Source organism: Pongo abelii, chromosome 9 (genome assembly GCF_028885655.2).
Source record: "Pongo abelii isolate AG06213 chromosome 9, NHGRI_mPonAbe1-v2.0_pri, whole genome shotgun sequence".
In the NCBI taxonomy this organism is placed as follows: Eukaryota; Metazoa; Chordata; class Mammalia; order Primates; family Hominidae; genus Pongo; species Pongo abelii.
In genome coordinates, this window is record NC_071994.2 from 63470355 (window position 1) to 63481991 (window position 11637).

At 40.8% G+C, this 11637-nt stretch overlaps 1 pseudogene; it reads right to left on the minus strand.

Moving 5' to 3' along the window:
* Positions 1-10621: 10621 nt before the first annotated feature.
* Positions 10622-11379, minus strand: LOC100436162 (centromere protein U-like; annotated as a pseudogene).
* Between the last annotated feature and the right edge of the window lie 258 nt (positions 11380-11637).

Sequence of the window (11637 nt, forward strand, 5' to 3'; positions counted from 1 at the left end):
AAGGGAATTTGGAGATATCCCAAATTCCGAACTCATCCTTCTCTTTCCTTCCAATCTCCTTTTTCTCCATTGACCAAACTCAACTGAAAATCCAACCAGAGGGCCAAAAAGCCATTGATGTAATCCATACGGTCAGCTCCTGGGGCACAGAGCAGGGTGGACAGGGTGGAAAGCAGGTCTGCAGGGGCCAATAGAAGATTTCCAGCTGAAGACTATTATGGAAATCAAATATTCTAAATGTATCTGGACACAAGTGAAGTATTTGACAAAGAATGTCAGGAATTCCTTGAGGAAAAAGTGAAGAAATTCATGCCAGATACACATATCTGGTTGAACAAAGCACATGTTATTGATGTGATATAAAGCTGCTTATAGAAAGTAAAGTACCGACTTATAGAAATCAAAAATAAAGGTCGGGAGCCAAGATGGCCAAATAGGAACAGCTACGGTCTACAGCTCCCAGTGTGAGTGACGCAGAAGACAGGTGATTTCTGCATTTCCATCTGAGGTACTGGGTTCATCTCACTAGAGAGTGCCAGACAGTGGGCGCAGGTCAGTGGGTGCACGCACCGTGCGCGAGCCGAAGAAGGGCGAGGCATTGCCTCACTCGGGAAGCACAAGGGGTCAGGGAGTTCCCTTTCCTAGTCAAAGAAAGGGGTGACACATGGCACCTGCAAAATCAGGTCACTCCTACCCGAATACTGCGCTTTTCTGACGGGCTTAAAAAATGGCGCACCAGGAGATTATATCCTGCACCTGGCTCAGAGGGTCCTACACCCACGGAATCTCGCTGATTGCTAGCACAGCAGTCTGAGATCAAACAGCAAGTCGGCAGCGAGGCTTGGGGAGGGCGCCCGCCATTGCCCAGGCTTGCTTAGGTAAACAAAGCAGCCTGGAAGCTTGAACTGGGTGGAGCCCACCACAGCTCAAGGAGGCCTGCCAGCCTTTGTAGGCTCCACCTCTGGGGGCAGGGCACAGACAAAAAGACAGCAGTAACCTCTGCAGACTTAAATATCCCTGTCTGACAGCTTTCAGGAGAGCAGTGGTTCTCCCAGCACGCAGCTGGAGATCTGAGAACGGGCAGACTGCCTCCTCAAGTGGGTCCCTGACTCCTGACCCCCGAGCAGCCTAACTGGGAGGCACCCCCCAGCAGGGGCAGACTGACACCTCACACGGCCGGCCAGGTACTCCAAGACCTGCAGCTGAGGGTCCTGTCTGTTAGAAGGAAAACTAACAGAAAGGACATCCACACCAAAAACCCATCTGTACATCACCATCATCAAAGACCAAAAGTAGATAAAACCACAAAGATGGGGAAAAAAACAGAGCAGAAAAACTGGAAACTCTAAAAAGCAGAGTGCCTCTCCTCCTCCAAAGGAACGCAGTTCCTCACCAGCAATGGAACAAAGCTGGATGGAGAATGACTTTGATGAGCTGAGAGAAGAAGGCTTCAGACGATCAAATTACTCCAAGCTACGGGAGGATATTCAAGCGGAAGGCAAAGAAGTTGAAAACTTTGAAAAAAATTTAGAAGAATGTATAACTAGAATAACCAATACAGAGAAGTCCTTAAAGGAGCTGATGGAGCTGAAAACCAAGGCTCGAGAACTACGTGAAGAATGCAGAAGCCTCAGGAGCTGATGCGATCAACTGGAAGAAAGGGTATGAGCCCTGGAAGATGAAATGAATGAAATGAAGTGAGAAGGGAAGTTTAGATAAAAAAGAATAAAAAGAAACGAGCAAAGCCTCCAAGAAATATGGGACTCTGTGAAAAGACCAAATCTATGTCTGATTGGTGTACCTGAAAGTGATGGGGAGAATGGAACCAAGTTGGAAAACACTCTGCAGGATATTATCCAGGAGAACTTCCCCAATCTAGCAAGGCAGGCCAACATTCACATTCAGGAAATACAGAGAATGCCACAAAGATACTCCTCCAGAAGAGCAACTCCAAGACACATAATAGTTAGATTCACCAAAGTTGAAATGAAGGAAAAAATGTTAAGGGCAGCCAGAGAGAAAGGTTGGGTTACCCACAAAGGGAAGCCCATCAGACTAACAGCGGATCTCTCGGCAGAAACTCTACAAGCCAGAAGGGAGTGGGGGCCAATATTCAACATTCTTAAAGAAAAGAATTTTCAACCCAGAATTTCATATCCAGCCAAACTAAGCTTCATAAGTGAAGGAGAAATAAAATACTTTACAGGCAAGCAAATGCTGAGAGGTTTTGTCACCACCAGGCCTGCCCTAAAAGAGCTCCCGAAGGAAGCGCTAAACATGGAAAGGAACAACTGGTACCAGCCACTGCAAAATCATGCCAAAATGTAAAGACCATCGAGACTAGGAAGAAATTGCATCAACTAATGAGCAAAATAACCAGCTAACATCATAATGACAGGTCAAATTCACACATAACAATACTACTTTAAATGTAGATGGACTAAATGCTCCAATTAAAAGACACAGACTGGCAAATTGGATAAAGAGTCAAGATCCATCAATGTGCTGTATTCAGGAGACCCATCTCACATGCAGAGACACACATGGGCTCAAAATAAAAGGATGGAGGAAGATCTACCAAGCAAATGGAAAGCAAAAAAAGGCAGGGTTGCAATCCTAGTCTCTGATAAAATAAACTTTAAACCAATGAAGATCAAAAGAGACAAAGAAGGCCATTACATATAATGGTAAAGGGATCAATTCAACAAGAAGAGCTAACTATCCTAAATATATATGCACCCAATACAGGAGCACCCAGATTCATAAAGCAAGTCCTGAGTGACCTACAAAGAGACTTAGACTCCCACACATTAATAATGGGAGACTTTAACACCCCACTGTCAACATTAGACAGATCAATGAGACAGAAAGTCAACAAGGATACCCAGGAATTGAACTCAGCTCTGCACCAAGCAGACCTAATAGACATCTACAGAACTCTCCACCCCAAATCAACAGAATATACATTTTTTTCAGCACCACACCACACCTATTCCAAAATTGACCACATAGTTGGAAGTAAAGCTCTCCTCAGCAAATGTAAAAGAACAGAAATTATAACAAACTATCTCTCAGATCACAGTGCAATCAAACTAGAACTCAGGATTAAGAAACTCACTCAAAACCACTCACCTACATGGAAACTGAACAACCTGCTCCTGAATGACTACTGGGTACATAACAAAATGAAGGCAGAAATAAAAATGTTCTTTGAAACCAACAAGAACCAAGACACAACATACCAGAATCTCTGGGACACATTCAAAGCAGTGTGTAGAAGGAAATTTACAGCACTAAATTCCCACAAGAGAAAGCAGGAAACATCTAAAATTGACAACCTAACATCACAATTAAAAGAACTAGAGAAGCAAGAGCAAACACATTCAAAAGCTAACAGAAGGCAAGAAATAAGTAAGATCAGAGCAGAACTGAAGGAAATAGAGACACAAAAAGCCCTTCAAAAAATCAATGAATCCAGGAGCTGGTTTTTTGAAAAGATCAACAAAATTGATAGACTGTTAGCAAGACTAATGAAGAAGAAAAGAGAGAAGAATCAAATAGATGCAATAAAAAATGATAAAGGGGATATCACCACCGATCCCACAGAAATACAAACTACCATCAGAGAATACTATAAACAGCTCTACCTAAATAAACTAGAAAATCTAGAAGAAAGGGATAAATTCCTGGACACACACACCTTCCCAAGACTAAACCAGGAAGAAGTTGAATCTCTGAATAGGCCAATAACAAGCTCTGAAATTGAGGCAATAATTAATAGTTTACCAACCAAAAAAAGTCCAGGACCAGATGGATTCACCGCCGAATTCTACCAGAGGTACAAGGAGGAGCTGGTACCATTCCTTCTGAAACTATTCCAATCAATAGAAAAAGAGGGAATCCTCCCTAATTCATTTTATAAGGCCGGCATCATCCTGATACCAAAGCCTGGCAGAGACACAACAAAAAAAGAGAATTTTAGACCAATATCCTTGATGAACATTGATGCAAATATCCTCAATAAAATACTGGCAAACCGAATCCAGCAGCACATCAAAAAGCTTATCCACCATGATCAAGTGAGCTTCATCCCTGGGATGCAAGGCTGGTTCAATATACACAAATCAATAAATGTAATCCAGCATATAAACAGAACCAAAGACAAAAACCACATGATTATCTCAATACATGCAGAAAAGGCCTTTGACAAAATTCAACAACCCTTCATGCTAAAAACTCTCAATATATTAGGTATTGATGGGACGTATCTCAAAATAATAACTGTCTATGACAAACCTCCAGCCAATATCATACTGAATGGGCAAAAACTGGAAGCATTCCCTTTGAAAACTGGCACAAGACAGGGATGCCCTCTCTCACCACTCGTATTCAAGATAGTGTTGGAAGTTCTGGCCAGGGCAATTAGGCAGGAGAAGGAAATAATGGGTATTCAACTAGGAAGAGAGGAAGTCAAATTGTCCCTGTTTGCAGATGACATGATTGTATATCTAGAAAACCCCATTGTCTCAGCCCAAAATCTCCTTAAGCTGATAAGCAACTTCAGCAAAGTCTCAGGATACAAAATCAATGTACAAAAATCACAAGCATTCTTATACACCAACAACAGAGAGCCAAATCATGAGTGAACTCCCATTCACAATTGCTTCAAAGAGAATAAAATACCTAGGAATCCAACTTACAAGGGATGTGAAGGACCTCTTCAAGGAGAACTACAAACCACTGCTCAATGAAATAAAAGAGGATACAAACAAATGGAAGAACATCCCATGCTCATGGGTAGGAAAAATCAATGTCGTGAAAATGGCCATACTGCCCAAGGTAATTTACAGATTCAATGCCATCCCCATCAAGCTACCAATGACTTTCTTCACAGAATTGGAAAAAACTACTTTAGTTTTTTCTTTAAAGTTCATGTGGAACCAAAAAAGAGCCCGCATCACCAAGTCAATCCTAAGCCAAAAGAACAAAGCTGGAGGCATCACACTACCTGACTTCAAACTATACTACAAGGCTACAGTAACCAAAACAGCATGGTACTGGTACCAAAACAGAGATATAGATCAATGGAACAGAACAGAGCCATCAGAAATAATGCCACATATCTACAACTATCTGATCTTTGACAAACCTGAGAAAAACAAGCAATGGGGAAAGGATTCCCTATTTAACAAATGGTGCTGGGAAAACTGGCTAGCCATATGTAGAAAGCTGAAACTGGATCCCTTCCTTACACCTTATACAAAAATCAATTCAAGATGGCTTAAAGACTTAAACGTTAGACCTAAAACCATAAAAACCCTAGAAGAAAACCTAGGCATTACCATTCAGGACATAGACATGGGCAAGGACTTCATGTCTAAAACACCAAAAGCAATGGCAACAAAAGCCAAAATTGACAAATGGGATCTAATTAAACTCAAGAGCTTCTGCACAGCAAAAGAAACTACCATCAGAGTGAACAGGCAACCTACAAAATGGGAGAAAATTTTTGCAACCTACTCATCTGACAAAGGGTTAATATCCGGAATCTACAATGAACTCAAACAAATTTACAAGAAAAAAACAACCTCATCAAAAAGTGGGCCAAGGACATGAACAGACACTTCTCAAAAGAAGACATTTATGCAGCCAAAAAACACATGAAAAAATGCTCACCATCACTGGCCATCAGAGAAATGCAAATCAAAACCACAATGAGATACCATCTCATACCAGTTAGAATGGCAATCATTAAAAAGTCAGGAAACAACAGGTGCTGGAGAGGATGTGGAGAAATAGGAACACTTTTACACTGTTGGTGGGACTGTAAACTAGTTCAACCCTTGTGGAAGTCAGTGTGGCGATTCCTCAGGGATCTAGAACTAGAAATTCCATTTGACCCAGCCATCCCATTACTGGGTATATACCCAAAAGACTATAAATCATGCTGCTATAAAGACACATGCACACATATGTTTATTGCGGCACTATTCACAATAGCAAAGACTTGGAACCAACCCAAATGTCCAACAATGATAGACTGGATTAAGAAAATGTGGCACATATACACCATGGAATACTATGCAGCCATAAAAAAAATGATGAGTTCATGTCCTTTGTAGGGACATGGATGAAATTGGAAATCATCATTCTCAGTAAACTATCGCAAGAACAAAAAACCAAACACTGCATATTCTCACTCATAGGTGGGAATTGAACAATGAGAACACACAGACACAGGAAGGGGGAACATCACACTCTGGGGACTGTTGTGGGGTAGGGGGAGGGGGGAGGGATAGCATTGGGAGATATACCTAATGCTAGATGACGAGTTAGTGGGTGCAGGGCACCAGTATGGCACATGACATGTAACTAACCTGCACATTGTGCACATGTACCCTAAAATTTAAAGTACAATGATAATAAGTAAATAAAAATAAATTAAAAAAATTGAAAAAAAATCAAAAATAAAATTTATTATTGTTTTTATTATTGTACCATAACTAAAAGGTGCTAAATAAGAAAGCAATATTGGTCACAGCCTCATTTGTGCTCCAATGGCACATTGCATTCATTCCCTGGAGTAGGTGGTGGACAATGGAGTTTCACTACTTCAGCCTGCACCTCCATCTCACCTCTGGCAATAGCACCTTCATATTTTCCAGGGAACTTACCCCCAATCCTTGTGTTTCAGATGTGGCCAATTGCCATACCGCATCTTCTCCTAATCCCCAACTCCAAAGGGTGGACACCGGAATGAGTCAGGCCAACGTTTCTGCAGCCGCTAGCCAGAAAGGTGTTATCTTGCCCATGGGTTACAGTATTGGAAAGATGCAAGTCTGGAGCAATGGACAGCCATCTTCCCCAACTCAGCAGGAGAAGCCATTTATTATAAGAGAGTTCATGATCCTCACACGAAGAGAAGTAAGGGAAAAAAATATCTACTGAAGAAAAATAATTCTAATAATATTGCCTGAGTTCCTGGATCAAACTTACTGATGTTAATCCCCTCTAAATTTCTCAGTTATATGAGCCACTCTATTAACTTTTTCGCTTTTGCTAGCTTGAGTTAGATTTCTTTTGTTCACAACAGATGTCTAATTAATCTACCTGTATTATACGTCTTCCAATATTAACCTCATAGTGCCATCAAAATTTATTAAAATACATTTTAACCCAAATAAAGGCTAGAAGAGTAATAACAGCAGCTACCATTGTTGAGTGCTCAGTAAATGTTCATGAGATAAATGATTGTCACCAAAGTAAATGAAAGCCTTGTCAAACAATAGGGTAAGGCCCAGCTGAGGCCACATAGTCTCGGATCCTTCTCTAGGAATTTCAGTGCTTGCCTTCCCCAGCCCTCATATAACATCTGCACTACTGGAGAAGCCACAGAAGGAAAGAGGGCTGTGGTCAGTGTTGTCCCTTCCTTGCTCCATTGCTTTCCCCTTGCTCAAGCTGTGACTTTAGGCCTTCTCTTGGGTCACATGCAGGGAGAAACAAGATTTGAAGAAAAGAGCAAGGCCCTCCATACATAATATTGTAATCCAGCTTTAGATCTCTGTAGGTAGCAGATGCCAAAGTACTAGCTCTTTCTTTCATGGAATACTTTTCATGGGTTTCTCAGAGAGCCGCTACCCGGGGCTCCCTTACTATACCATCCACAGCTGTGAGTGATGCAACTGCTCCCATCCTCAAGCCCCTGATCCTTTGATACGTTCCAGGAAGCTTCTCTGTAGTGGCATGAGGTCCCTGGGTTGGATCCCTCAAGCTGATTAACGTCCCATGGAGGGCATGGCCCTTGCCCGGCTATCAGCACAATCCACCTAATTCACTCTGTAGTCCTCTCTCCTTGTTCTGACATCAGAGTCATCTCCAGCCAGGCTCACCTCTTGGCTTCTCCAGGCATGAGTCAGGCATCAGCTTCTCTACTGTATAAACTCACGAAGCCTCCCTTACTTGTCTGAAATTGGAGGAAGGGCACTACCCTCCTCTCCTCTATGGGCAGGGGAAGGAAATCACACAGCACTCCAACAACTCTTCTCAAAGAAATCCCCACTCCCCAGCTCTCTTTCTCCAGCCCCTACTTTCTCTCACAAATGGTCAGAATGGTGGGATAAGGCTCATAATCTTGTTGGAGATTTCCAGTTGGCAAGGCCTGCCTAGATGGCCAAATTCCTTTCTTTAGAACTTACCATCCAATACGGCAGCCACTAGCTACATAAATATGGCTAATGAGCTTTTGAAGTATGGCTGATCCAAACTGGGACTGTACTAAGTGTAACAACAGACACAACAGCTTTCAAAGACTTAGTATAAATAAAATAATGTAAAATATCTTATTAATATTTTTTATATTCATTAGTTGTTGAAATAATATCTTTGACATATTGGAATAACAAAATATCACAAAATTGATTTCATCTCTTTTTTTAAAATAAGATGTGGCTACTAGAAAATTTTAAACTACATACATGGCTTACATTATATTTCTATAGGCACTGCCTTAAAATGTATGGGCACTTGGCTTTAAGGCCTGGACAAAACTCAAGAGTCTGTTATATGATATTTGTAAATCCCTTAGCCCGCTGCCCGGCACACATTAAGCATGCAATCATTAGGATAAGGGAGAGACTGGAGGTGGAAGAAGAGGAGGAGAGGTTGTTGTTATTTTTGTGGTAGTAGATGATGTTGTTACTGGTATTATTCACCTCTGTCTACCTATCTGTAAAATAAGAATAATAATTGCTGTTCCACTGACTTCACAAGATTGAGGGTGGCTTGAGGGAAATAAAAGCTCTTTAAAGTGTAAATAGCTGCATAGACAGCGGTTGTCCCAGTACTAATAATCATGGTGGCCACTGTAACATCCTGGCTCCTGGTGGTAACCGGACCTTAGCCCAGCTGCTCTGGCCCGCTAGCCTGGGGCCCAGCAGCTTTTTCATTTGCATGAAAACCTGCACAATGGGTCTGCCGCCAGGTGGCAGTGAAAGCCACGCTGCGGTCCCACTAGGTCCCCTGAAGTTCAGTCCCACCTTGTTGAGGAAGAAAAGTTAGTTCCCTGAGGACTTCCGAGTGAAGCACTTTTTGCTGCTAGGCGCTGTGAGGAATACAAAAAAACTTGTAAGGGACGGTCCAGCTCTTCAGGAGCTGCAGTGTGTTAAACAAAAATGATCCAGGCTGTTGTTTTGGACTGAGCTCCTGTGCTAGGCCCAACAGACCAGACCAAATCAAAGTGGAGTCACGCATAGTAAATGCCACATAATCAAACTGAAACTTAAGGAAGAAACAGATCCCAAAACAGACCTTTCTTTTTTTTTTTTTTTTTCTGAAAACAGGAGATTCCAGTCTACCCAAATCAGCAAAATAAGAAAGTCCCCTCTGCTTTAATCCTTACAAAAAGGTAGCCTGAAGTAACCTGATGTAAACCGATCAGCTTTTCTCCTCTTTGATTCTGTTTCTTCATCCCCACCTCACAAAACCCACTCTTCGGCCATTGCCTAGTGGGAACTCTTATTCTATCTTGTTGAATGGAGGCTGCCCCAATTCAATCACGAATAAAAGCCAATTAGATCTATACATTTGTGGTAATGTTGTCTTTTGACAAGTGTAACAAAGGAAATTGACCCCCAAACAACCCATCCAATAGAGGAGATCCCAGCTAGATCAGAGGGAGGACGGCCACTGTCGGAGCCCTTGGGAGGCTGTGGGAACAGTAGGAACTCCCTGAGATGTGACATTTGAGCTGGAGTTTTATGAAGGACATCTTCACTTGGTTGAGAAGAGTAGACGAAGTTACAGGAAGAGGAATAAGCAAGTGCAAAATACACATGGCCCATTTGGGAAAAGGTATGGGCATTTGGACATGAATGATGAGGGGGTTGAAGCAGATGAAATTAAGAGCAATGAAACCCAAAATCCTCATAAACCATCAACTAGTAAGGTGTCAACAGGTGCTTCTGCTGACACTGACTGGGATTAATGGCATTGAAGATGCGTATATTTTAGAAGCTACTGAAGATGCTGAATTAGCTGAAGCTGCAGAGAACAGTCTTCTCAGTTACAACAGTGAAATGGATGAAATTCGTGATAAACTAATCACTGAAGTACTATACAAGTACCTAATTCACTATGGACACTTATGTCACCAGGCTATAATTTGTCTGATGTCTGTGAGATTTGATAACAAATATATTGTCATTAAACCTGTTTACATAAACTAAGTTTTATCACTTTGTTTTCCAATTTTTGTTTTTTACTTCTATAAAGTTTTACTGAAAATTAGCTTTGGTGTACTTAAATTCAGTAGAAATCTCCTCCTTAATCAGAATTAGTTTATGTTCACATCAAGTTAATTTTATGTTTATTAAAGCTCTTATATCTGGGGCTGATTAAGATACGATGTCAACAGTTTAAAATTTATTACTCAAGATATTAGCCAGAAAAGATGATCATGGCCTTTAAAACTATTTGAAAAATGGATGCCATTTAACAGTGTTCACAGTCATTTAATTTGAATGACAAATATTAGGTTCTCATAACTAGGCCATACTTCTTTGCAAAAAAAATTATTTATAAAAGTATAGTTTCAGAAGGTAACAGTAGCATGAAACTAACATTTCTATAGGCACATTTTAGTAGGCTGCGCTTCTTCTTTCTGGTCAAGGAGCTTCTCTAATTGATGGTTGATTTTGCAGGTGATTTTCAGCTCCCAAAATTGTCAAAATAATAGAGCTGGAAAGCTGGATGAATTATACGTTTCCTTTATGTTTGGTTCTTTCCCCTGAACATCTGAATAATCTTGATAAAGCCGTTTTAAATTAGATAAGAAATATGCTGCATTCCTAAGGGAAGATTTTCTCTCCTTAAGTTTATCACATTTTGTTTGTAGTTGTTTCAGCTGTGGCTCTAATGGAAGCAGTTCATCCTAAACTTCAATCAAACATTGACTTTTCAATATCTGAAATCATCTTAGCATTCTTCCTTTTCAAGTTTTTCAACATCTGGACTTCTTTAAACATTTTGATGGGTTCTTTTTAATGTTAAAATAAAATGTGTTGATGGCTTTTCTTACAAATTTTAGATTCTATTCTTTGTTTATACTCTAGGAGGATTTTCTCAAATGTGGGCAAAACAATATTCAACTCCATGATGTTACTGGTTTTCTTATAGACACCAAATATGCACAATGTTGGAAGTATCTGAGTCAATGGCTTTACTTCTTGATTTCTTCCTTTTGTCATAAGAGATCTTTCCTTTTTTCTGAGTTTTCAATTAAATTTCTGTTGCCAAGGTCTCTTTCTCTACAGAGGGCTGGGCACTAAGAGGTTCTATCTTTTTAGAAGTGATCAACTCAGCTGGTTTCTCTGAAAGTTCTGAAGATGCTGTAGTTGGAATAGCCTCATGTCATTGTGTACTCATTTTGTCTGCTGATTTAGCTTTTCTTCTTACATCACTTTCTTCAGTACTTTCCCAGTCATTATGAATGGGCTTGCGTTTTCTTCTTGGCTTTTTTTGCACTTTTTTTTTTTTTTTTTTTTTGAGATGAGTCATGCACCATTGCCTGGGCTGGAGTGCAATGGTGTGATCTCAGCTCACTGCAACATCTGCCTCTTAGGTTCAAGCGATTCTCCTGCC